Source organism: Macaca fascicularis, chromosome 3 (genome assembly GCF_037993035.2).
Source record: "Macaca fascicularis isolate 582-1 chromosome 3, T2T-MFA8v1.1".
NCBI lineage: Eukaryota > Metazoa > Chordata > Mammalia > Primates > Cercopithecidae > Macaca > Macaca fascicularis.
In genome coordinates, this window is record NC_088377.1 from 100021985 (window position 1) to 100047559 (window position 25575).

Consider the following 25575-nt stretch of genomic DNA (forward strand, 5'->3'; position numbering starts at 1 on the left):
CCTTCATGAAATCTATCATCCACTGAGGGAGATGTTTGTACTTTCTGGTAAGATCTATGACGGAAAAGAGAATAGCAGAGGGCTCAATTGGGGGAAGAGACTTGGAAGCTGTTGCTGAAGGGCAGAAAGGAGTTAATAGAGTGCTGAGTGGAGAAGCTTTCTGGGCAGTGGCAGCAGCATTGGCTAGAGGCCAAGGCTGAGGGCAGTGAAGAGCTTGGTGAATTCCAGGAACTGCCCTTGAGGCTGAAACAAAAAACGTGAGAAGGTAAGTTGTTGTAGGAAATAAATTGGAGACTTTAGCAAGGTTGGTATCTGCAGAAAGTAAGTTTTTACCATAAGAATGTTGCCTTGAGTGTGATATATGCAGCCACTGGCTAACTTGGCAGGAATGATCGCCTCAAGTTGACTGGTCTCAGCAGGCAAGTGACAAAGGGTAGATCTGAGGTGGGCAGAAGGAGCAGGGAGGGGACACTGGGAAGAAGCTCCACCCCACCCAGAGGGCCTATGTGTGGAGTGAAGACTGGTGCAGCAAGGAGTGGGAAGCCTGATGGGGTGTGAGCCCCCCACTGACATGGCTGTGTCACTTCCTAGACGGGACTTACTGAGGCTGTCTAAGCAACCACACACTCCATGGGCCTGGTTCTGAAATGGAAGTATAGTCGTGGCATCTTGAAGCTGACCAGGGAGACAGTCTAGTCCAAGTGGCTCATTTTACAGGTTATGACTCTATGACCTAATTCAGGTAAAGTGAAAGCCACAGCTGGTTGTGGTGAGCTTTGAAGGCTGTTCCCCGACTCTCACGCACCACGCCATCTCATCATTGATTGTGAGCATCTCCATGTAGTTGGAATCAGCTCTCAGGGGCAAGTGGGTCATATATGGAGATAGTGGGTGCCCAAGAAACACTTGTCAAAATAATGTGTTTCTCCATATCAGCTTTCTTTAGTTTCTTTTAAAGTGTATGCAGATTGAAGTCTAAACCAGACCACTATAGTCCCATACTCATACGAACTTGTGATTCATCAACATTCTTCCCAGAAATTGCCATTTTACCAGTGTGAAAACAGTATTTTAGATTGAGAATATTTAAGAATATGAAGTACACAAAATGCATCATTACACCCATCAAAGAAATTGACCAGGATCTGAAATAGGTTTCTAAAAAATTAATAAACTATAGGCATTGAGATCTACAGTATGTTTATTTAGGGGGTGGGAGAAAAATTGGAGGTAGGTGAAGGGGCAAATAATGAATTATTTCACTTCTGGGAGAGACTATATTGAAGAAAAATCTAAAATCAGTATTTTTAATGTCATAACAACAGAGATAATAGATAACAAGTGGATAATAGGAATTAGTAAAATTCTGGCTCTGAACATGTCTTTTTAGAAGTATAAAGATCACTAGAATGTATTAACACACAGTGTGTGTGTGCATGCGTGTGTGTGTGTGTATGCGCTCCTGACACATGAGAACGGTGCTGTTTCCATGGCAACGGGGGAAAGTATGTCTTGCTATGAAGCAATCTCCTTAGATTCAGACACACTTATAAAGATCATGCGCTGGAAGCTGTGAGGGATATATTTGATTCTACTATTCTTTGAGACGAGTCAGGCTGTTGTCCCTGCCTCCCCCAGCCATTCTCCTATGCTGGACCTCCAAACTGAGCTTTGGGTACATTTTTTTCAATTGTTTCCCCCCATCCAGCCTAATGACAACCTCCATCACTGTACCATCTACTGTATCCCTTGGGGTTTCTCAAACCTGGCAGTAGGTTATGACAAAGAGCCCCTGTTGTCATTACTCCTGAAGCACTGACTCTGTGTGTGTGTGTGTGTGTGTGTGTGTGTGTGTGTGTGTGTGTGTGTGTGTGTGTGTTGTAGTAGCAGGAGGAGGAGGAGGAGGAGGAGGAAGAGGAGGGAAAGGAAGCATCAGCATAGAGTTCTACAATGTGAGAAATTTGACTTTATATCCAAGGCTTTTATAGTAGTGGTCCTTGGTCTGTAATGTCTGGCTTCCTTTTGAGACAGTTAAAAAATAAGAGTTTTCGTTTTTAGCCCTTTGTTTTTATTTTTGGACTTGAGGTTCACAAACCTTTCCCTTTCTTCTAATCCCATTTTTGGGTGTAGACAAAGTTCGATATAATAGTAAATGTTCCTTTGCCTTAAGTGAGCAAGTTGATTTCTAAGGCTCTGCCCAGACAGGGGTGATTGTGCCTGGGCTTTTTCTCAAAGACATGTAATGTGATTTCTAGCAGTGGCTTCTGATTGAACTTTTGTTATTTTTAATAATTCTCACAAATAATTATAATGTGGTTTACTTATTTCATTCTCTTGCCTCTTAGTGGCTAGAACTTCCAGAAATAGTGATGCTGATTAATAAGAATGCCTCAACTATTAGGCAAAAACCACAATTACTTTTGTACCAACCTAATATTTAATCATATTTTGAAGAGGCTAAGCTTAGGCCTTTATCCATAGTAGTTTTCTCATAGGAAACTTTCATCATATGCTTTCTTAATCAGGAATCTGGTTGCACAACTAGCCACCAGGCAAGCAGGAAGGTATGGACCTTCTATGTGATCTCCTAATATTCAGAACTTAATCCAATGCCAGAGTCCACTTTTAAGAGTGAGCTCCATTGAGGAGAATGCTCCCTTAATATAAAACCATCAATTCTGTAGCTGTTTAGAAAGCAAGATCTTCATTCAGCTGTGAACATTAATGATGGTGTGCACCTCAATAAAGAACACTGTCGGGCTGAATTAAATGACTATAAACTGGGTATACAAAGGAGAATTAGACAGTAGCAGAGTGTCGGCACATAGGAGTCAAGCAGTAAATATTGTTGATGCTCATCTTCTGCCCACACCCACTCATGATAAAAGAACAAGTGATGATCCACTGAGTCTTAGCAGCAAAACACTTCCTGTGCTATATAGAGAAGGTAAAATAAAACACCAAGCCAACGACAACTGCCTATGTACAGCTCATCTTCCTTTAGAGAGATGTTAATCAAGTTCATCTAGCCACTTTGTTCTCCACATTAGCATGTAATAGATGAAACCTAGAAGAAAATCCATTTTTCTTAGGATTCTCATAATCACAAAGTGTTTGTAGTCATAGGAATCAGGAATGATCCCCATTATTTTACTTCCATTTCTCCCATTATTTGTATTTCCCAATGGAGTAAAACAGGGTTCAGCTTGGAAAACAAAGAAGCAATGGTTCTTAAAATACTGTTAACTCTGTCTGGACTGTACTCACAGCACAATCACAAGGGCAAAGTCATAAATGATGTGGCTTTGTTAGGCTTGCTTTATTTTTGTGAATACATTGAATTTAATGAAATAAGGAACAACAACAGGAATGTATGTTTTCTAGTTTTCTTATTGTCATGGTTTCTATTGGGTCTAAGTACAGTTCTTTCCTAGCTAGCACTAATTTTCCGTATTCTAAGTCACTATTCATAAAATCCTATGTTCTGTTGCTCTATTATGAAAACAGTTTTATTAACTCTAGGTTTTTTGAAACTCCAGGTTTCAGTTGATTTAATGACTTGGTAGTCTTGTGGCTCTACATTCAAAACACCCACAGAATCTGACCACTTCTTACTACCTTCACCACTGCCCGGCCTGAGCCAGCATTATCTCTTGCCTAGATCACTGAAGTGGCTCTGACCTAGTCTCCCTGCCTCCACCCTTGCTACATTAAAGTTCATCTCAAAATAGCATTCAGAGTGGTTCTTTAAACACAAAAACCAGAACAGGCCATTCCTTTGCTCAGAGCCCTGCCAGGGCGCTCCATTTCACTCAGAGTCTTCACAGTGACATGGGGGCACGCCGTGACTAGGTCCTCACCATGCTGTGACCACATCTCTATTGCTGTCTCTTCCTCACTCACAGTTCTGGCCACGTTACCCTCTTGCTGTTCTTTCAACATGCTGGGCACTGCCTCTTCTCTCTGTCTGTAATGCTCTTCCCTGTATGTGGACATAGTTACTTCCCTCATTTCCTTCCATTTTTGTGTTTGAATGCCACCTTCTTAATGAGACCTCTCTTGGCCACTTTATTTAAAAGTGTACCCTGTCTACCCCCACTCCAGCATTCCTGGTCCCCTTTACTATGCTGTAAGTTTTCTTTCTTCCATAGAGTATATCACTTGCTAATATACCATGTGATTTTCTTAAATATATCCTGTTTCTTGTCTGCCTGCTCCAGTAGAACGTAAGTTCCAGGAAAACAGAGAGCTTTGTTCACTGATGTACCCCAAACACAAAACAGAACCTGGCATGTAGTGAGCACTCAGGAAATACTGAAATATTTGTTGAATGAACGAATGCATCACCAGCGTCTAGAGCTATTCCTGGCACACAGCAGGTTCTTAATACTGGTCGAATGTCTCTCCCTGGGGGATGAACAGGACTAAGTGTCAAAGAGACCCAGGCCACATAGCATAGTGATTCAGAAGACCACTCTGCCTCAGCTGGAATGGTTGTGTCTACTGGTATGACCTAGGTTGTTTACTTAACCTCTCTGAACCTCAGTTTTCTCATCTGCAAATTGGGAGTAATGCGTCCCTCCCTTACAAGGTGGTTATGAGAATTAAATGTGGTCATTTGGATAGTAAGTCTGGTAAATGCTCAATAAATTTGAGCTATTATTATTATTATTAATTATTATTATTATGACATCTTATTCTTTTACCTCTTTTTTTTCAGGGAAATAATTTCCATGTCTGTTCTTACCCATCAGGATTATTGGGAGGAAAAATATACAACACCGTAAATGGAAACCATTTTGAAAACCTTATACCACTCTCCGGATGCTGGGGATCAGCTGCACATGTAAGAGGTGCCCCGTGGACACTAATGACTCATTTCTCTGGGAAGTCTACAGGTTGTAGGAAACAGTCTTAAGTTCTGAAAAAGAAAATTACACTGGCCCTAATCAATAGCTAGGATCCCTTCTGAGACGCCCCTTCCCCGTGGCATCATGGAGGCGGGAGGAGGGCCAGGCTATATTTCAAAGCCCCCCTCCTTCTCTTCCCTCTTTTTCCCTAGGCTGCCAGAATCTTAGATTGTAGTGCAAGAACAACCATATTGCTGGAAGTGAAATTTGCAGTCTGCTCTATCAGATGGTTTCTGCGCATGGTCTGTTACTATGTTCAAAGCATTAAACTGCCTGAAAGTGGATTATTTACAGAGCTTCTCTCTTCCCAGAGCTGCTGATAGGTGGCAATTCAGCCTCTTCACCCTAATGCACACTTCCTCACTTTCCACCGAGACTCTTTGTTTGCTGACAGCATCTGGCTATCCTGGGTACTTGCCGCAGCTGGCACAGTTCTCTCCAATCCCTAGAAGAAACAGCCTTCACCTACACACCAGGGATGAAATAAGATTTCAGCTCAAAGCTAGCAACCTTTCTCTGAAATGGTGTCACACCCAGACAGAAAAATAAATGTGCGTTTCTTCTTAGATGATGAGAAGTCAGTCTTTCAGGCAGACTTTTGACCCAGGGAGGATCAAGATTTGACTGCCTTTGAGTAATCCTTGCAGAAAAAACAGCACCTAATTGGACAAAGGAAGAAAGGAACCAGCTGCTACTGTCATGATTATTTAAACACCCATCCACAGTCAAAAACACTGCATTGTTTCATTACAAGTGAAATTTGATTGCCACTACATTTCCTGCTGGCCTCCCCTCTATGCAAATTGGGGAGAAGAAAGACATTCATAAGGCATCAGAACCCATTTGGCTTCTAAATGTACTGTTTGCATATAGACATCAGCAGCCTGAATAAATCCTAGCAAGGAATGTCAAACAAACAACACTGGCTATTTTTCTATTGTTCTCCCTGAAAACATCGTTTTTAACACGTTCACAAAGGCAAGCTGGATTCTGTTTTATCAGTGTTTTAGTAAAAGACAAGTGGCATGGTGGTTCAGTTGTGGGTATTGGACATTAACGAAAACCATTCTGGGAGAGTTCAGTTTATAAAAGATTAAAATAATTCATCGACTTGCAAAAAAATTGTTCTAACCCTCTCTGTTGACAGTCAATGTTTGTGCTGAGGGCTGAGTATTATATAATAATTTGTACAGCAGTTTATAGTGCCTAAAACATTTCTGCCTTGGGTCTGTCAGAGGACATGCCCAAGGACGCCATTAGTGAGGCAAGGGCAGTTTCCTTATCCTCATCCTGCAGATGAGAAAGCCAGATCTTAGAAAGATGGGGACTTTTTATTGTCACAGAACATGTCCCATCCCTGCGCATTCACCTTGCAAAGCAGATTCCTCCTCATCCTTCGAAACCCAAATACATCTCCCCTTTTCTGTAGTATTTCCTGTTCCCTCCACCCCCGCTGCCACCACCACCACTGCAGAGGAAATTGTTAATTCATTTATCCAGAATCAGTGAAAAACCACTGTGTCATGGGAGGAGACGCAGCAATGTGAAGGTCATCGTGGGTCCCGTGACAAGGTGAAATCTCTCCTCAGGGGAAGCAAAGATGGAGACAGTGCCCTTGTGTAACACAAACTCAACTGGGCTCTCTCTGTGAGCTCAAACTGGGAACCTTAAGATGGAGAAGAGCCAGATGGGGTTCTTCTGCATGGGATCCTGCCTCTGCCACAGCCCCTGTATCTGCTGACAGCATCTCTTCTGGTGCTTCTCCATAATGTGAGACCCTCGAGAACAGGGACCATTTCTCTACCAGGGACCAGTGAAAGCCTAGCACAGGACGGTGACCCGTCATTGCTTCCTGAATGCACCTCTAGCGTAGTGATCCTGCCAGGTCACCAGAAAACAAGGCCAGAGCTCACAGGTCTAACTCCTGACTTGGCACAACTTCTTCCCTAGGCTGCCTTATGGTGATAGCAGCAACAGCCCATCTAGAGTGGCTGCTGCCAAGACACTGGCTGTAGTGGGAAGGTGTGGCTGGGTCTCCCACTCCAGGGAGCAGGCAGGAGCCCCACTCCCCCCAGTGCTGCTGCAACTGCACCAGGGTGTCTCTGTGCCTTGGGGGCCCAGGAAGGCTCCCCTGCCCCCAACAGGCTTGGAAGTGCCTGCTCCCATTGCCTGACCTCTCCCTGCTCCCAGTGCCTGCTCTGATCATAGAGCAAGGTTGGGGCCGAGCCTGGGTACTGTCGCATCCCGGCCAGGTGGACGCATGCTCAGGACAGTGCTGACACACCAGCCTCCTGCTCCCTCAGCCCCCTCTGGATTTTGGGTGCCAACGAGCATGGGAGGGAAGCTGAGGCAGGGGATGAGGGCAGTTCAGCACTGGCCTGCAGGCACCCCTTGGGACAAACAGGCTGGACACCAGGAACAGCAGGGGGAGGCAGACAGGTTCCTGGGCAGAAGGGATTGGGTCCCTGGTGAAGCCCCACCTTCAGCCTGGGAAAGTCCTAAAGCCTGGGAGCCAGGCTGCCAGTCCTGCTGACCAGAGGGGGAAGGCAGGGTGCTTTACCCTGGGCCCACCTATGGCTGCCCATTGACCAGTCAGCATGCACTCCCCCACCTCTGAAGACCATAAAAACCCCGGACTCAGCCAGAGCAGAGCAGACTTCTGGATGATCAGCTGCAAAGAGGAGCTAGCCTCTCCAGGGCATCCTCTCCGCTGAGAGCAGCAGACATCCAGACAACCAGCTGCAGAGAGGAGCTAGGGCCTGCTCTCAGCAGACAGAAACTACCCTCTCTGCTGAAAGCTGAACACTCATTGGGACAACTTGCCTGCAGAGAGGAGCCACTCACTCCAAGCCTTTGCTGAGAGCTGCAGAGGTGATGGGATGACCTGCTTGCAGAGAGGAGCTACCCATTACTGGTTTCCTCTCAGCTGTTCTACCACTCAATAAAGCTCCTCTTCAACTTGCTCACTCTCCACTTGTCTGCATATCTCATTCTTCCTGGATGCAGGACAATAACTCGGGCAAAGGCACCACTGGCCACAGAGGTTTCTGGCCAGAAAAGCAACACCCCTAACGATAGTAGCTACACTGTGACACATTCTGCAACACCCTCCTCCCACCACATTAAAAAAAAAAGAGCTGGGGGCAATAAAATTAATAACAGCTAATACACAAAAGGTCTTATTACATGTCAACCCCCACCCTTGGTTACACACACATATCGCCTTAAAAGCCCGCCTGAGCTAGGCACTAATGTTCCCTTGTTCTGTGGATGAGAAAACTCACATAAAGATGTTTAGACCACACAGTTAGTATACTGATGGTAATTCAAACCTGTGCCCTTAACCTCACAGAAATTTAACAAATCAGAACAACCCAAAAGCTAAAATTTTCTTATCTAACTATCCAGAGATGCTTTCCTGGCCATAAGTCCCTGCTATGGACTCTATATGAGATGATACAGAGCTACTCAAAGCTGGCCAGGAAACCGTCACCACTCTATGATGGGATAAGAACAGAAATTGAGAGTAAATGTTTAAAAACCTTTATGGCAACTTGATATTGCTGCTGTGATCAGTGGACTTATCTTGTTCAACAGGATAGTGACTGTTTGGATGGTATGAACTTGAATGATGAACTGCCAGTAGTCTGGGCTGTGTACTAGTATTAGCTGCAATAGATTGAAAAATTTCAGAACTTGATTCTCTATCACAGTTTGAGGAACACTAACACTATAGTTCTATTTCAGTTACCTTGGGAGTAGAAGATGGAAAAAGTAGTCGAAAAGAGCTAGGGGAGTTTTGTCTAGTCTCCTTGCTATTGCCTACCTGGGTGACCTCAGACAACTTCCCTTCTGATAATTGTAGAGTGAGGGGCTTACACCAGATTCTAAGTCCCCTCTGTGCTGTGGCACACTGATTTGTTACCAGAGTAAATCATTTCTTAATCTCTGCTTCCTCTGATACTGTTTGGCTTTGTGTCTCTACCCAAATCTCACCTTGAATTGTAATAATCCTCACATGTCAAGGGCAGGATCAGGTGGAGATACTTGAATCATGAGAGGCGGGTTTTCCCATGCCGTTCTCGTGATAGTGATTTATCACGAGATCTGGTGGTTTTATAAGGGGCTTCCCCTGCACTCGGCATTCATTCTCTCTCCTGCTGCCCTTTGAAGAGATACCTTCCGTCATGACTGTAAGTTTCCTGAGGCCTCCCCAACCAACCATGCAGAACTGTGAATCAATTAATCCCCTTTCTTTCTTTATGGCAGCATGAGAATGAACTAATACATCCTCTATATAACAAAATTATTTTCAGCAGTAATCATGTAATAATCAGAAATGAGCACAATCTTCTTGATCTTTACTCTGAAAACAAATAATTTTAAAAGAACAATTTCCTTTTAAAAGATCACTCAAACGTGCTCAAATAAATACCATACCTCACAGTTCATGCTCTGTTAGCCAATTTAAATTTAAATATAATAGAAATAAAATTTCCCAAAGTCACACAGAATTGAAGTAACTCAAATTCCATGTTTTTGTGTTTACAGTCACTAAGTCTGTGTTGTTGATTGAGTCTGCTGTTTGCATGCAGGAATGTGAAGAACTGCTCAAGTTGGAGACAAATTGAAGCCAGCCCCAGTTCAAAACTATTACAAATAGAGGCTGCAGGCATGAGGGGCTGACTATATAACTCGAAGTTCTCCAGTATCTTACTTTAATAGAGAACACAATCTTTATTAAAGGATAAGTAATAAAAATGTGCTGATGTGCAACTTATGGATCTATTATTAAAACTCAACAGTCATTGCAGCAATGTTTAGAACTTAAGTAAACAAAAGTTTTGTGAGGGGGCAATTTTACCAATGACGTTGTTTAGAAATGTTGGGAGATGGTGATCATAAAAAGCAGATCAGTGTTTTATTTCACTTGGGTTTTTACAAATTATTTTTTTAAAATTCTACACAGACAATGAACCCTCTTAATTCCTGAATATAGAGAAGGCCCCCCCATGCGCAAACCCACTCTTGGTATGCTGCTGCTTCCAGTTATAATTAGTTGGAATACTTTAGGGATTGAAAAGGACTTGGTTTTAAAGAGTTTCAACAGCAATGCACTTGCTCCTTTGGTTCAATAGGTTTACTTCTGGGCCAAGGGGAAAAAAAATCCAATCAATATTAATAATAGCTAACACTTACTGTGTGCATACTTTGTGCTGGGCTCAGTGCCCAGTGCTTTGTGTATATTACTTCTTTCTTTCTTCCAAATGTACCTCTAGGAGATAAGTCCTATTCTTATCTCCAGTTTACAGACAGGGGAACTGAAGCTTAGAGAGGCCAGGTAACATCTCCAAGGTCATACAACTAGTAAGTGGTAGAGGGGAAATCTGGACCAAGTGGCCTGATTTAGGGCCTATGCTCTTCACCTCAAAGTTCTGCTGCCTTCCACTCTGTGTCTACTTGCCACATACTCGTCAAACAGAACAGAGCACACCACAATAGAATAGTGACTCTTTGGGGGCATCTCTTCAGGGCCAAGAACTGTAACTACGCTATCATATTCAATCCTCACAACAGCCCTGCTAGGCAGGCATTTAGTACCTCCCTTTTCTAGTAAGAAAATAACATTCAGCAAGGTTAATTACTTTTAGAATACAGAGTCAGTTAATGATGGAGCCCATATTCAAACCTCTGCTTTTTTCTTTGCTTTTTCTGTTATCTTGCACTTCTTGCCTAAGCCACCCAATGCTTCATTGAACCACAACATGAAAAAATCCTTATGCATAAGAAACAAGATGCTTTCAATCTAGTTGGAGAGCCAGGTGCCCGATTTCCCAGCCTGCCTTGCAGGTAGGGAGCCATAAATCCAGTCAATGAGGTGTTAAGAGGAATTGGCTGGTGGAGATAGGTGGGTTATTGGAAAACCTTTGCCTTCCTGATAAAAGGGACAGCCTATGCTGTCAAGGACCTTCTCCGGCCCTCCATTTTTTGAACACAGATGGCAATGCTGGATCTGCAGTAGCAATCTTGTAACCACAAGGCACAAGCAAAAGGAATCTCAGAGATGGCTGCCGTAATATCACAGAGCTGCTGAGCCAATACAAATAACCACCTACCTCTGTACTTGTAAAAAAAAAAAAAAAAATCCATATTTATTTAAGAACGCTTAATTGGGTATTCTGTTACTTGCAGCCAAATACAATTCTGATTTATACAGAAAGAAGACCCAGTTTGAGTAGCCTCACTTTCCGTAGAACTAAGTTAAGCCTTTGATTCCGATGCCTCTTTTAACTAACTTTTCCCTGCCTTCTTAAAGAGACTACCCTGAATGTAATTTTAGACATCTTGGTGCCATAGACATGACACCAAGTATCTGCTATGCTCACAGCCCCTTCTGAGGATAACCATAAGTGGTTCTTTATGAATGGGCCCCCATGCTTTGTGCCTGGTTACTGTGATTCTCTGGCCATCGCTAAGCTGACTTAGATATTCAGCACTTGGCCCAAAGCAGCCATGCGCAGGTCAGCTGGTAGCCATGAGAGCTCTGTCCAGCAAAGGCACTATACATAGATGTTAACTGGTCCGGCTATGAGACAGAAGTTGAGTAATACAAGGAGAATGCAGGCCATAAGGCAAGACAAATCAAGAATAAGCAGAAACCAAGAGGTAAAGAGAAGGAAAGTGAAAATGTTATATGAGGCTGGGCACAGTGGAGCCACTGTAATCCTAGCGCTTTGGGACACCGAGATGGGAGGATTGCTTGAGGCCAGGAGTTTGAGATCAGCCTGGTCAACAGAGCAACACCCCATATCTACAAAAACTAAAATCTATCTATCAATCAATTGATATAAATATATCTGGGCACAAATACTCAGGAGGCTGAGGTGGGAGGATAGCTTGAGACCAGGAGTTTGAGGTTTCAGTGAGCTTGATCCTGCCACTGTACTCCAGTCTGGGCTACAGAGCAAGACCCCATCTAAAAAAAGAAAAAAGTTATATGGTAACAGAAGTAGAATCTTAACTATGGCACAGCCTCTAGAGTAGAAGCCACCAATGTTACTGAGGAAACAATAAGATGAGCCCCTTATTCTAGATCTTCTGGAGGTGATCTAAAGTCCTTTAGGGCCACTAACCATGCTGTAGCTGGTAGCTGGTGAAGCCATGTCATCAAGCTTACCTCCCAAAATACACTTACAGTAGCCCCATTAGATCACATTAGTCCTGGAATTCTGAAAGAGCATAACCAACATGTTGGCAACCCAAGTTCATCCTTCTCATCACCAGTTGTCATGATGTGCTGCACATATGCCTGTGAAGGCCCAAGATTATAGGCAGGGTGCCTGTGGGCCATATTTGGCCCAAATATATGTCTTGTCTAGCCTATATGGTATCTTAAGAAAATGTGAGGCACAGTTGGGCACCTTTCGATGGAGTGTGTGCTCTTCAATTTGTCATGGTTCCCACCTCTCTCCATTCCTAATACCTGCCCTACTTTGCACATTTACATTATCCATTTGGTACCTGCAGGTACTTGAGCTGCTGCCCCCGGCAGATAATTGCAGAGGTGGTTACACATGATACCGAGGTGTTCCACATGGCAGGAGAGAAAGCTGCTGCTTCCCCAGCCTTCTTCATTCCTAAGGGCTATACCATTGAAAGAAAGAGAAAGAGAGAGACAAGAGAGAGACAGAGAGCGAGCTTATTGCCACCTCTACAGACCATAGAGCTGGTACCTTCTCTCACTTCATCATCAACTCGCTTCTCTCCTGCAGAGTGTCTGCTGCTCATAACTCCTGTCCCCACCTCTAATTACATCCAGTACCACTTACCACCACAGCTTTTTTCTCTCCAGGCCTTCTATTGCTTTTTATTATGCCTGTCTTGCTGGGTGTTCATGTGGTTGACCTTTGTGGTCACAGCCAATTACCGGGTGCTTTTCCTTCTACCCAACAAACCATGAATCTCAGCACAATGTGGTCTCTGGGATAGTGGCTCTGGTTAACAGCATTTGTGAGCTGGGTCGTCAGGGGCTGTGCTTTACTATCTATCAGTTCTATTTTTGTTTTCCCAAAGACTTTTGAGTCCAGAGGGATTGTAGAAGGCTGAGGGATACAGAAAATGAGGCTAGTGCAGAGGTGTGGTTTGGCCAGCGGTGAAAATAATAGCCTGTGGAAATAGTCAAAGGAGAGATGACTGTGGGCTGCAGGAGGCAAGCAAGTTTTCCTTAAGAATGAGTTAAGACAGACAAAGGATTAAAAGGAACATCCTCACTTTGGGAGGCCAGGGTGGGTGGATCTCTTGAGGTCAAGAGTTCAAGACCAGCCTGGCCAACATGGTGAAACGCTGTCTCTACTAAAAATATGCAAATTAGCTGGACTTGGCGGCTCACGCCTGTAGTCGCAGCTACTCAAGAGACTGAGGCAGGAGAATCGCTTGAACCCAGGAGGTGGAGGCTGCAGTGAGTTGAGATTGTGCTACTGCACTCCAGTCTGGTCTACAGAGCAAGAATCTGTCTCAAAAAAAAAAAATAATAAGAATAAAAGGAACATCCAAAACTGCAGAGAAGGCAGCCCAAATAAAAGGTGAGTGATGGTGCAGGGCATGGTGTATACACACAGCAGTGTTTGTGTCTGTGTGTGTATGTACACATGAGCACATGTGTATGCAGGGGGATTAGCACTGGGACCTGAGCATAATAAAGTTAAGAAGGAATAAACTATGCAGGGTCTTGAAAGCTAGATGCATAAATTTGTAATCATTGCAGTAGGCAGCTTAGAGCTACTAATGGGGAAAGACATTTGGGCAAGGGTACCTATCCGGTGATGACATAAAAGCAAAGTAAAAATGGAGGAGAAATAATTCTAGGATATTTTGAAGGTGTAATCGACAAGCCTGGATGACTGGCTCGATTTGAAAGGCTGAATGGAGGGAACAGTCAATGTTAATGCCAAAGTTTTGAGCTCAGGGGCATGTTGGCACCAACATAGAAAGGGAAGTTTGAAAGAGCTGAAAGAAGATCATGAATTCTGTTTTAGAAGTGACATTTCATTTTTCAGCAAGAGACTTTCCATCCTCATTTGTTTATTTGGCTGTCTATGTGGTTACCAGAACAGAATTGCATCTGGAGTGCAATGGGGGAAGCCTGGAGAACAAGAACAGACTTCTCTCTCACCCACATTTCTGGCTTTCTTAGCCAACAATACAACACCAGAAACTTCCACTAGATATTAAAAGCTTCTTGGTCTTACAGTGAAGCCTCTGGCTAGAATGAGACATATGGAAACCTGTGAGTCCAAGAGAAGATCTCAGAAGCTCATTATTTGCTGTGACTTCAGAGCAGTGCTCATATTCTTTTGCTGACAAGTATGTACCAACCAAATCTGGCACTGTCAGCATGCTGGCAGGGAGCCAAGATGGTAAATGGAAACTGACCCATCACAGGAAAAAAAAAGAAGAGGGCAAATGATCATTCCACCCCATATTTCTTGGGCAAATAAGGAGGCAAATGATCATTCCACTCCATAAAGCTCATGCCCACCTCTGAGATAACAGACCATATCCCTGTTCCGTGTAACTCAGGCAACTTTGAATACAGCATTCCCAAGTGACATCAGGTTGTGAGGCCCTGGTAAAGGCAATTGTTTGAGGCTGCACAGACTCTGCTGGAACTTTGGGAAACTTTCGGCATTCCAAGCACCTAAATGGGGGTCCCTGGGTTAACCTCACTTTGATTTTTGCAACACAATCATGCACTTGAGTTTCAATCTGGCTGCAAATTTTAGAGCATAGATTAACAGATGCCTATAGGGTCTATATAATTTTGAATGCTGGCATGTAACCCTCACGATCGCCCTCACTAGAATCAATTCATTTAGGGACATTTGGCTTTTCTCTTCCAGGTTTTCTGGAAATCCTAATTGGGACCACATGCCATGCAGCATAGTGAGCCGTTGTTCAGCATATAGGTTTTATGCAAGAAGAGCAATGCTAAAGTAACAGCTTTCCTTCTACCAGCTTCTCTGACCCGGGGAGAATTAACTAACCTCTCTAAGCCTCAGTTTCTTTATCAGTAAAACGGGGAAATAATACCTAGTTTCGAGTGGTATTGTGAAGAATAAATTATATAAAGAGGCTGTATTCATTGTGTTTTGCTGCCTAACAAATTACCCCAAAATGTAGTGGCCTAAAGAACAATAAAAATTAATTATTTCACAGTTTCTGAGGGTCAGGAAATGAGGAATGGTTTAGCCGGGTGGTACTGGTTCAGGGTCTTGTAAGGTTCATGGATGTCAGCCAGGGCTGCAGTCATCCAAAGGCTAGATTGGGGCAGGAGGATCTTCTTGTAAGGCTGCTCACTCACATGGCTGATTTGTGGCGCTGGTTCTTGGCAGGAGACCTCAGTTCCTCTCCACAGGATTGATGGAGTGCCCTCAAAGTGACAACTCGCTTCTCCCAGAGTGACCAACCCAAAAGACCAAAGCAGAAATTGCAATGCATTTTAGGACTTGGCCTCAGAAGTCACAAAAACCACTTCCATTGTATTCTATTCATCAGAGAGGTCAGCCCTGATTCAGTGTGGGAGGGGACTATGCAAAGGTATGAATATCAGGAAACAAGTATCACTGGGGGTTTTCTTGGATGCTGGCAACCATAGGACTTGCACAGTTCCTAGCTAAATGGTAGCTGCTAATACAATTAATATTATTCTCTGCTTTTTATCAAATAAAACCATTTATTTTCCTTTGTTCTAAAATAACCCAATCATTGCTTTTCTGCTCTCAGATCTACTGGCTTGTCAGTCCCATAGTGATGTCAGAAAGGGCAGCACCCCATGAGCTCACAAGTGTGAGTCAAATAACTTGTATTCTGAAACTTTGGCCTCTTCTATTTCTGTCTTTATATATGTAATGAGAATCCCTAACTCCAACTTCCTGATTTCTCTGATGATTTGAATGCTGCAGTCAGCCAGGGTATGCGGGACATAAGCAATCACTGCTGCAGGAAAGATGCTGACTTGCAGTTCATGGCCTGGCTCTGCTAGGCAGAGAGTAGTGACCCAGGTCACCCCTGTGACACCATGGAGACCATGTCAGAAACAGAAATGTGCCATTACGGGGCAACTAAAGAAGTCTGTCATCTCTCAGGCAGTGTTTATTGGCACTGGTCCCAAACACCTGGTTAATTGTAAGTCACTGTCATGGTAACCTTCCCTACATCATCAGAGTAGATGCTACATGCTTAATGAAACTCATATTGGCTAGCGACAGGATGGCTGAGGACAGGTCAGTGGCAGAGGCTGCCAGTTGTTTCCCAATGTCAGTGCTATCCTTCTTCCATAGGGAGAGAATCCTAAACATTAGCTGGGAACCAGGCACCCCATAGTAAAATCTATGTCTATCAGGCTTTTTTGACAAAGTTCTGGCCAATGGGACATAAGAGGAGGTGGTACATGAAACTTCTGAAGAGGGAGGCATGCCTCCATTCTCCTCTTCCTCCTTGATACTGGAATGCTGATGTAATGACTAGTGCTCAGAGCTCCAGGTGCCATTTTGAACCATGAGGTGACCTTAGGAATGGAAGCCACTTGTGGCAGAGCAAAAAGAAGAAACCTGGGTCACTGACACCATGGAGCTCCATTCCAGTCATGGGTTGTCTGCCTCTAGATTTCCTGAACATTAGAAAGAAATAGCTTTTCAATTCTTTTAAGCCATTCTTACTTGTTTTCTTTCTGTTGCTTTATAACAAACATAATCCCAACTATATAACGTCCTATGACAATGGCTATTATTCCAGTTCTAGTACATGATCTGTCATGTACTAGATCTGTCACCAGATCATGCATGTATCAAAGGCAGGAACGTCTGTAGAAATGATTCCAGGAGAAAAAGAGAAACCATCACTTATAGTTTTATGCAACATTTATTGAGCTCTCACTACTATGGGCAAGGCACTGTGAGGGATTCAAAAATGAATCAGTCTCATTCCATGAAGCTTAACTATCAAATTGACATGAAGGAGGTTAGACAGTTGTGTACGGAGTTTCTTGTGAGTTTCTCCTCCATTTGGACTTCCAGTTACTACCACTTAGTTCTTTGTGAAGAACTTCTACATGTCAGACACTGTGCTAGGTGCTGACATGTAGAGCATTGTGATTCCATGCTAGGTGGAATCACAATGATATACTAAAGCAGATGTAGTATCAAATACATCTCCTTGTGCAGTTAACAGTATAGGATTGGGCCGGGCGCGGTGGCTCACGCCTGTAATCCCAGCACTTTGGGAGGCCGAGGCGGGCGGATCACAAGGTCAGGAGATCGAGACCACGGTGAAACCCCGTCTCTACTAAAAATACAAAAAATTAGCCGGGCGCGGTTGTGGGCGCCTGTAGTCCCAGCTACTCGGGAGGCTGAGGCAGGAGAATGGCGTGAACCCGGGAGGCGGAGCTTGCAGTGAGCCGAGATGGCGCCACTGCACTCCAGCCTGGGCGACAGAGCGAGACTCCGTCTCAAAAAAAAAAAAAAAAAAAAAAAAAAACAGTATAGGATGATGTCATATGCTATAAGTATACTTTGAGTTCCTGTGTCTTTAAAAAAGTAAAATTTTAATAACATTTCTTATTTCAAAAGTGACATATATTCAATAAGGAGAAGAAAATAATCATATATAATTCAGGGACAAATATTTTTAACATTTTGATATTTTTATACTTTAAAAAAAATTGGGATTATTTATTTGGGTACCTGCTTTTTCAGTCAATATCATATTGCAAAAATTTTGCCATAACAATATGTATATTCCCACAATAATATTTTTAGGGGATATCATGTATTCCATTGAATGGAGCTAATGTAATTTATCCAATCTCTTATTACTGGCCATGCAGGCAGATCTTAACTTTCACTCTTACAAACAGTTGCTATGATGAATCTTTATGTAGTTAAATGTTTTGTATATTTATGATTGCTTCCTTGGAATAAATTCTTCAAAGTGGAATTGCTACATTAAAATTTTTGTAAAATTCTAAGAGTTTTGGTACAAATCTAAATTAACTTTCAATAGTTAGACAAATTTAGTCTCCCTCCAGCAGGCCAGGAGTTTCCCTAAATGGTTCTTTTTTAATGTAACTACTTTGACAGGGCTCCCATAACTCGATGAATCACTTGTGCATTTGTATGAATCGTCTTTCAGGCTGTTTCCCTTCCCAGAGGAAAGAACAGAGCTCCCAGAGAGGCAGGAACCTGGCAAAGGGCACAGAAAGATGGGCCAGGCCTGTGAACAGCAGTCCTAGCCAAAGGCCTTCTCCAGGAGTAGACCTGCCTAACTCCTGCAGGGTGTTCCTCGAGCTGATGACAATGCACATTACATTCACTCTAAGTGCAGAATTCTCTCTTCCCATGAGTGACAAAAAAAGATAAATAAATTCAGAATTCTCAGTTTGCAGCTCCAAGTCCTGCCAGCAACAATTAGTTGTAGAGAAGAAAATGGTGTTTCCCCTTCTCCAGCTTCACCTTCTCACCCTTTTCTTCCTCTCTCATTCTTTGTCATCTATTATTTTCCAAAATAAAAATAGCTATTTATATCCTTTCCAAGCAAGAAATAGGGATCTCTATCACCATTTGAATGAATGTTCATTATCCTGTTGTGGGGATGCAGTATGATTTATTTAACATATATTAAATAATGTCTTGTCTTGACAGACGTTATGTTGTCTCCAATCTTTCATTTTTCACTAGTGTGCATCCCAACACTTCTGTCTTTCTATGCTTGTCCAATTGCCTCTTTAGGATAAATTCCTAGAAGAGGAATTGGGTCAAAGTAGATGCCTATCACCAATCTGCTCTGCAGAAGGGTTTCACCAATTTACTTCAAGAGGGAGGTTCCTAACACTGCAGGCAGGGCATGGACACAGAAAAGCTTCTGCTTGGTTTCTGTTCTTCCTTTCCTGTTAGCTGACAGAGGCAAGTTGCTTTCTAGAGACCCTAACCACTCAATTAACTCTGTTAAAACTCTTCCTTCCTTTCTCAGATTAAAAAGAACTGTTTCGTGTGTTAGCCAGGAGCCCCACAAATTCTGTTACAAATGAGTAAAATTGAAGGTGCCAGTCATTCAGTTGAAAACAAAAATTGACGAAACTCAGTTCCACTGAGTCATCATCCATTAAAAACCTTGTAAGCCTTGTGTGTGTTTAATCCATCTGGTATATTCACACAGAGGCCCACACACATTTGATTATTTATACGGGGAAGGCTGTGTGTATAGGGGATAAATGTATATATGTGTGTATAGATTACATATATGACCAAAAACTTAAAACAGAAAAATATAACCCCCGCTTTTCAAGGCATAGATTGATACTTTCTACAGAAGTAATCAATAAACCTATTTTTTTTCATGTTTACAAATAGAAAAGAATATTAAATATTTATTTTCCTGATTTTCACATACATTGCTGATCTATACCTGGCATTTTTGGTAACATGCTTGTACCATAAAGTGAGAATGGCAAAGGCTACAGTCAGGGCCTGGGGAAGCCAGCAGAGCACTTCACAATTTCTCAGAAAAGTGAATATTGGCAGCTGACTTCCATGTTACATCCAACCCCGAACTCCACCTTTTGCCCTCACCACCCCCCAAAAAACTCTCTGAATACAGAGACTTGGCTGCTCCTTCTTTTGACTACATAGCTACAGGAGAGATATAAAGAAATTTTGATTTCTTTTTACAATACAGTTTCACTCTACATTTCTTAAGGAAAGGAGCCACGCAAGTCTCAAGTTGGGATGACGTAGCCGTAATCGGAGCATCTGGTCTCTCTGCCTCCAGCAAGGCTGGGCATTTCCCAACAATATGTTCCCCAGGGTTTTCTGGTTTGGAGTCAAGCCCCTGAGATACTGTCTCACAGTTAAGTAGATCATGCAATTAGACAGATTAGACAGAGGAGCTCTCTCTCTCTCTCTCTCTCTTTTCAGTGTAGTTGCTTCCTCGGTTTGTGTTAATTCTAATAAGGCTAGTTAGAAGTCAAGCCATTCCACCTTCCAGCAACATGTTAACCAGGAGATATGGTGCAAAGTTCATATTATTTTAATTTTTTAAAACATAGAAAGTTTTCAGAAATGCAATTGAAACTGTAGTGGAATCCCTACCATCCCTAATATTTCACCAGATTCAGAGTTTCAAGCATCAGTGGAAAGAGCAATTGATCAGGGTCCCTGTGCAGCCCCAGCTGTGATGCTAACCAGCTGTGTGGACTGCTCCCTTTACTCTAGTCTCCTCTGCCAAAGTAACAGGAAAGTATTTTGGAAATATACAATGCAAGGTAGTCATTACTGCTGCCATGGCTTATTTTAGTTGCTTGAGACCATATAGAAGGGAGGCGAAAGACTGATTTTATTCTGCTAGCTACTCCCATGATTCTTTTAAGCAAGACACAGCTAATGGTTCCCTCTCCATGCAAGCCATTCTGCACTTACATACTCCCTGGTCTCGCTCCTGCCTCTAAAGACCTCAAGGGAAGGAGATTCTGTTCCAACCAGGCAACTCATTCTGGAGTTCAAAAACCTCATTATCTGGAAGTTCTTTCAATGTCTATCCATAGCCCCTTGTACTGCCAAGAAACTAATTACCTCTGATTCTGATTTCAAAGGAGATGAGGATTATCTCTTTCACCCTACCATGACCTTCAAGAGACTTTGCTGTTGAGACTTTGCTGCTACGTTTTCTTCTTCCCCTTTCCAGTGGAAGAAACATAAGATTTTCATGTCCAGTTCAGAGGAATGTCAAGAATTTATTTTACATGCAGTTGAAAAGATGATGCTGCAAGAACCCAGGACTCAGAATGAGGCTGGGGACAGGCTCTTAGACAAGGGAAAAGTCGCCCACCACAAAGGCATCTCCTGAAGTTGATCAAAGTGTTCCCATCTGTTGCCCAGGAAAGAATGAGCAGGCAGGGCAGATCAAAGAAAACCAATGTTTTATGATGTCAGTTATAGCACCCTAGGGCTGTAGCTCTCAAAGTTCTGCTCTTCAGTGGCCCAGCCAGTGGAAGGGTCTGGCAATGTTCCATTTTTCGGAAGCTTCCTTTGTAAGACTTGAGAATGCTCTTGTATTAGTCCATTCTTGCACTGATATAAAGAAATACCTGAACTGGGTAATTTATAAAGAAAAGAAGTTTAATTGGGTCACAGTTCTGCAGGTTGTACAGGAAGCATAGTGGCTTCTGCTTCTGGGAAGCCTCAAGAAGCTTCCAATGAGGGTGGAAGAAAAAGGGAGAACACACACTTCACAAGTCCAGAGCAGGAGGAAGAGAGAGCGAGGAGGTGCTACAATCTTTTGAACAACCAGGTCTCCCAAAAACTCACTATAATGAGAATAGCACCAAGGGGATGGTGCTAAACCATTCATGAGAAACTGCCTCCATGATCCAGTCACCTCCCACCAGGCCCCACCTCCAACATTAGGGATTACAATTTGACATGAGGTTTGGATGGGAACACAGATCCAAACCACATTAGCTCTGAATTTCCTCAACAAACAAGAGTCAGGGGCATATTTACCACCATCTGTATTTTACAGAAAGAGAAATTCAGATATATTGTTCATCCTTTTTTGCAACTTTCTGCACCTACATCGTGGACTCTTTAACAAAGATAGGGTATTTTTCAGGGGTGCTAAAGTATTGAAATAAGTTCCAGCACTGTGATTTATTTCTACAGAGAGGCTTTCATTTTTTTTGCATCCTACTGCAAAGGAACTACTTTCCATAAGGCAGATCATTTTGAGTTTGAGTGTAACATGGTCAACCAGGAGGCAGGGATGGGAAAGCTCCACCCTTACATTGACCTGCACCCTAAGGCAGAGAAGGGCCTTCTGCAGATCAGAATCCCATTGGACTTTGTCACTGAAGTAGTAATGCTTCTCCTGTTGTATGCAATGGGGAGTCTCCGAGCCAGAGTGACCTGCAGAGTCTCAGAACACAGTCCACCTTCAGCTCTGTCAGTCCTTTGATACATGGGCATTGGCATCAAATCCTGGCACTAGGCCTGCCTCTAACATTAGTGGGGGCCAGGGCAACAGTACAGCTGGAAGCCCCCTGCACTCCACCTGCCCTACCTCTCTTCCCATCCCTAGCTCCATCTTGTACTGAAAAGGATTTGGGGACCCAAGCTCCATCTGCTGCACTCCCCAAAACATCTGCCTTCAGCCACCACTCAGACCAATCAAGTAGCATGTTCTAGAATAGAAATGGGGCATGACCTCCGAGTAGTTACATCCTCTTGGCCCCAGTCTCTTTCCTCCATGGAGGTAGGTGGAATGGTTTGAATTGATGGTGTCCTCTCTAAAATTCATGTTGAAACATAATGCCCAATGTAACATTATTAAGACATATGGCCTTTGAGAGGTAAATCATAAGGGCTCTGCCCTCATGAATGGGATTAACGTCCTTATAAAAGGGCTTGAGGTTGAAGGGAGTGTCTCCAGCCCTTCCATCTCTTCTGCCATGTGAAGACACAGCATTCCTCCCCTCCAGAGGATGCAGCAACAAGGAACCATTCTGGAAGCAGAGAGCAGCCCCCACCAGACACCAATCCTGCTGGCGCCTTGATCTGGGACTTCCAGCTTTCAGAACCATGAGAAATAAATTTGTATAGTTTATAAATTACCCAGTCTGTGGTATTTTGTTATAGCAGCACAAATGGACTGAAACAGAGGGCAGAGGCAGAAGGAGACCAGAGGGAGAGGAAGCCTTCTAAAGCTCAAGCCTAAACCCTTTCACTTGCTAGCTGAGGCAAATTGCTGAAGCTGTCTCTGCCTTAAATTCCCCATCTGTGAAATGGGAATAATAGGGATACTTACCTCGTGGGCTATTGTGAGCCCTAAATGAGATAATTCATGTAAAGTGCTTAGAACAGTGATAGCTCGTAGAAGCGCTCATAAATGATCGCCATGATTGTTCTTAACTTATACCTGTAGAGTCTGAATTCCAGGCCGGTAACCACTCCCCCAGCCACTGCATTCACCTCCAGTCCCATTTAAACACCCTTGCCACTGTGCAGTTGTCACTAAGCAGTGAACAGTTTCCTATGCCAGCGCTGCCCAATAGAAAGTCAATGCAAGTCAATAAGTAATTTTTAATTTTCTTTTTAAAAATAATTTCAACTTTTATTCTAGATTTGGGTTACATATGCAGGTTTGTTACATGGGTATATTGTATGATGCTGAGGTTTGGGGTACAACAGATGCCATCACCCAAATAGTGAGCATAGTACCCAATAGTTAGTTTCTCAAACCTTGCCCCACTTCCTTCCTCCCACCTCTAGTAGTCTCTATTGTCTATTGTTGCCATCTTTATGTCCATGAGTAGCCAATGTTTAGCTCCCACTTACAGGTGAGAACATATGGTATTTGCTTTTCTGTTCCTGCATTAATTTGCTTAGGATAACGTCAAATTTTCTAGTAGTTACATTGAAACAAGAAAAGAAGGAACAGGTGAGATTAATTTCATAGTGTATTTTATTTAACTCAATACATCTAAGATATTATCATTTTGACATGTAACCAATATAAAAATTATTATTGAGATATCTATGTTTTGGTACGAAAGCTTCCAAATCTGGTGTTTATTTTATACTTATAGCACATTGCAACTGGATTAGCCATGTTTCACACACCCAATAGCCACCATATTGGCTGGTGCAACTCTGGATCCTTGCTGCCCATGGTGGCCTGCTAACCAGTTGCACCTGCACCAGCAGGCCAGCTCTACCAAGTCAGAAGCTACAGTTCAGCAAGATCCCCAGGTGATACGTGTACACATTAAGGTTTGAACAACACTGGGCTAACATTATCGGCTAAAAGCAAACTTGGAGCTTGTAGAAAGCAAGAAGGAGCTCTCCCCTCTCACCATTCATTCTTTGTGCCTCTCTTGAGACTCCCTCCAGAAAGCTTCAAAAATATAATGCCTAGACCCCACTCCTGAGGTTCTGATTTAATTGGTTTAAGGAGGGACCTGGGAAATAGGAATTGCTTAAGAGGTTCCACAGGTGATTCTGACATGTAGCCTGGGTGGAGAATCATGGGCTAACCCAATACTAAACACTATGGCGTCATTCAGCCCTGCCAAACACACCCGAACTACATTCTTGCGGGCTTTGGAGTAAGTCAGGTTGAGCAACACAGCTCAGTATAAGCAGCTAAATCTCTGTAAAATTGTACAAATAGTCCCAATTGTCTCACAAACTCCCAGGAATTAATGCCATATGTGAAAATAGTATACCTTTGGGAAAATAAGGCTTTTTTTTTTTTTTTTTTTTTTGAGACGGAGTCTCGCTCTGTTGCCCAGGCTGGAGTGCAGTGACTCGATCTCGGCTCACTGCAACCTCTGCCTCCCGGGTTCACGCCATTCTTCTGCCTCAGCCTCCTAAGTAGCTGGGACTACAGGCACCCGCCACCACGCCCAGCTAATTTTTTGTATGTTTAGTAGAGACGGGGTTTCACCGTGTTAGCCAGGATGGTCTCCATCTCCTGACCTCGTGATCCGCCTGCCTCCACCTCCCAAAGTGCTGGGATTACAGGCGTGAGCCACCGCGCCCAGAAAATAAGGCATTCTTAATGTGGCTGCTGCTGTCTGTTACTGGCTGCAGGTTGCTAGCTCAAGTAATTCCCTTTAGGTTACCAGGATATAAGGAAAATATAGAATGTATATATTTATTAAATTATTAATTATCCTACTAAAAGTCCTCATGTTCAACATATTAATATTGTTCGTCATTTTCAGGAAATAGTTAAATTCCACAGACATTTATTAAGTCCCTACTGTTTTCCAGACCTAAAGGGGCTGCAAAGATGTTTCAATATAACAGATCCTACCTTCAAGGACCTCACCACCTTGTGGGGACCCAGCAGGGGTCTGGGATTCAGGAGAGTCGAGTCCTATCTGTCCTTCAGTTTCTCAATCTGTAAAAGCTCAAATAAAATAGAACATCTTTATTACCAGTACTTAGAGCATCTAAAGGATTTCAAGGATCATCACTTTTCAACATTATTGTTAGCATTTTTTAACCTTAAAAAGTAATCTCAATGTATACATTTTCTAAAGTCACCCAGTTTCCTCTTGAAAAGAAAGCTTTCTGGATAAGGCATAAATATAATTTTAAGTCATTGTGGGTCCAAATTGATCATTTTCCCCCACTGTTTTGAAACACTATATATTTAACATAATAATGAAATGGTTAGGGATATGCAAAGTTTTAAATTATGCAAATCACAAATGCTGGAAAGGAAGACTTTTGGGTACTCTATTTCTTTCCAGAATTCTTGTGTGTGGGTTGGGTGGGTGTGCACATGGGCACATGCTTGCATTTTTTCTTGCCTGAAATGGAACACGAAAAGACAGAAGAGGAAAGAGAAGGGACAGTTAAAAAGACAGTGACCCTGTCTCAAAACAAACAAAAAGTACAGTGAGAGAGGCAGCGGGAGGTGTAAGCAGAGAAGTAGGAGAAAAGATGGCTTTGAAAGGCTGCCTTGAGGGAGAACACAGGACTGCCGAGAGGAGAAAAACCGCTGTTAGAGGCCACCTGCCCCACCCGCTGGCAGGAACCTAAGTTTTCCCCAGAAGCGGACTGTGCTGCCCCTGCTGGAAATTGACAGGCCTTCTACCCAAAGGAAA

The 25575-nt window shown here is 43.1% G+C and overlaps 1 long non-coding RNA gene across 1 annotated transcript; it reads left to right on the plus strand.

The window, feature by feature from the left end:
* Positions 1-219: 219 nt before the first annotated feature.
* LOC107129218 (uncharacterized) lies at positions 220-6046 on the plus strand. Its single transcript, XR_012432562.1, has 3 exons — positions 220-265; positions 4721-4846; positions 5063-6046. It is a non-coding gene; the product is annotated as an uncharacterized lncRNA (long non-coding RNA).
* The last annotated feature ends 19529 nt before the right edge of the window (positions 6047-25575 follow it).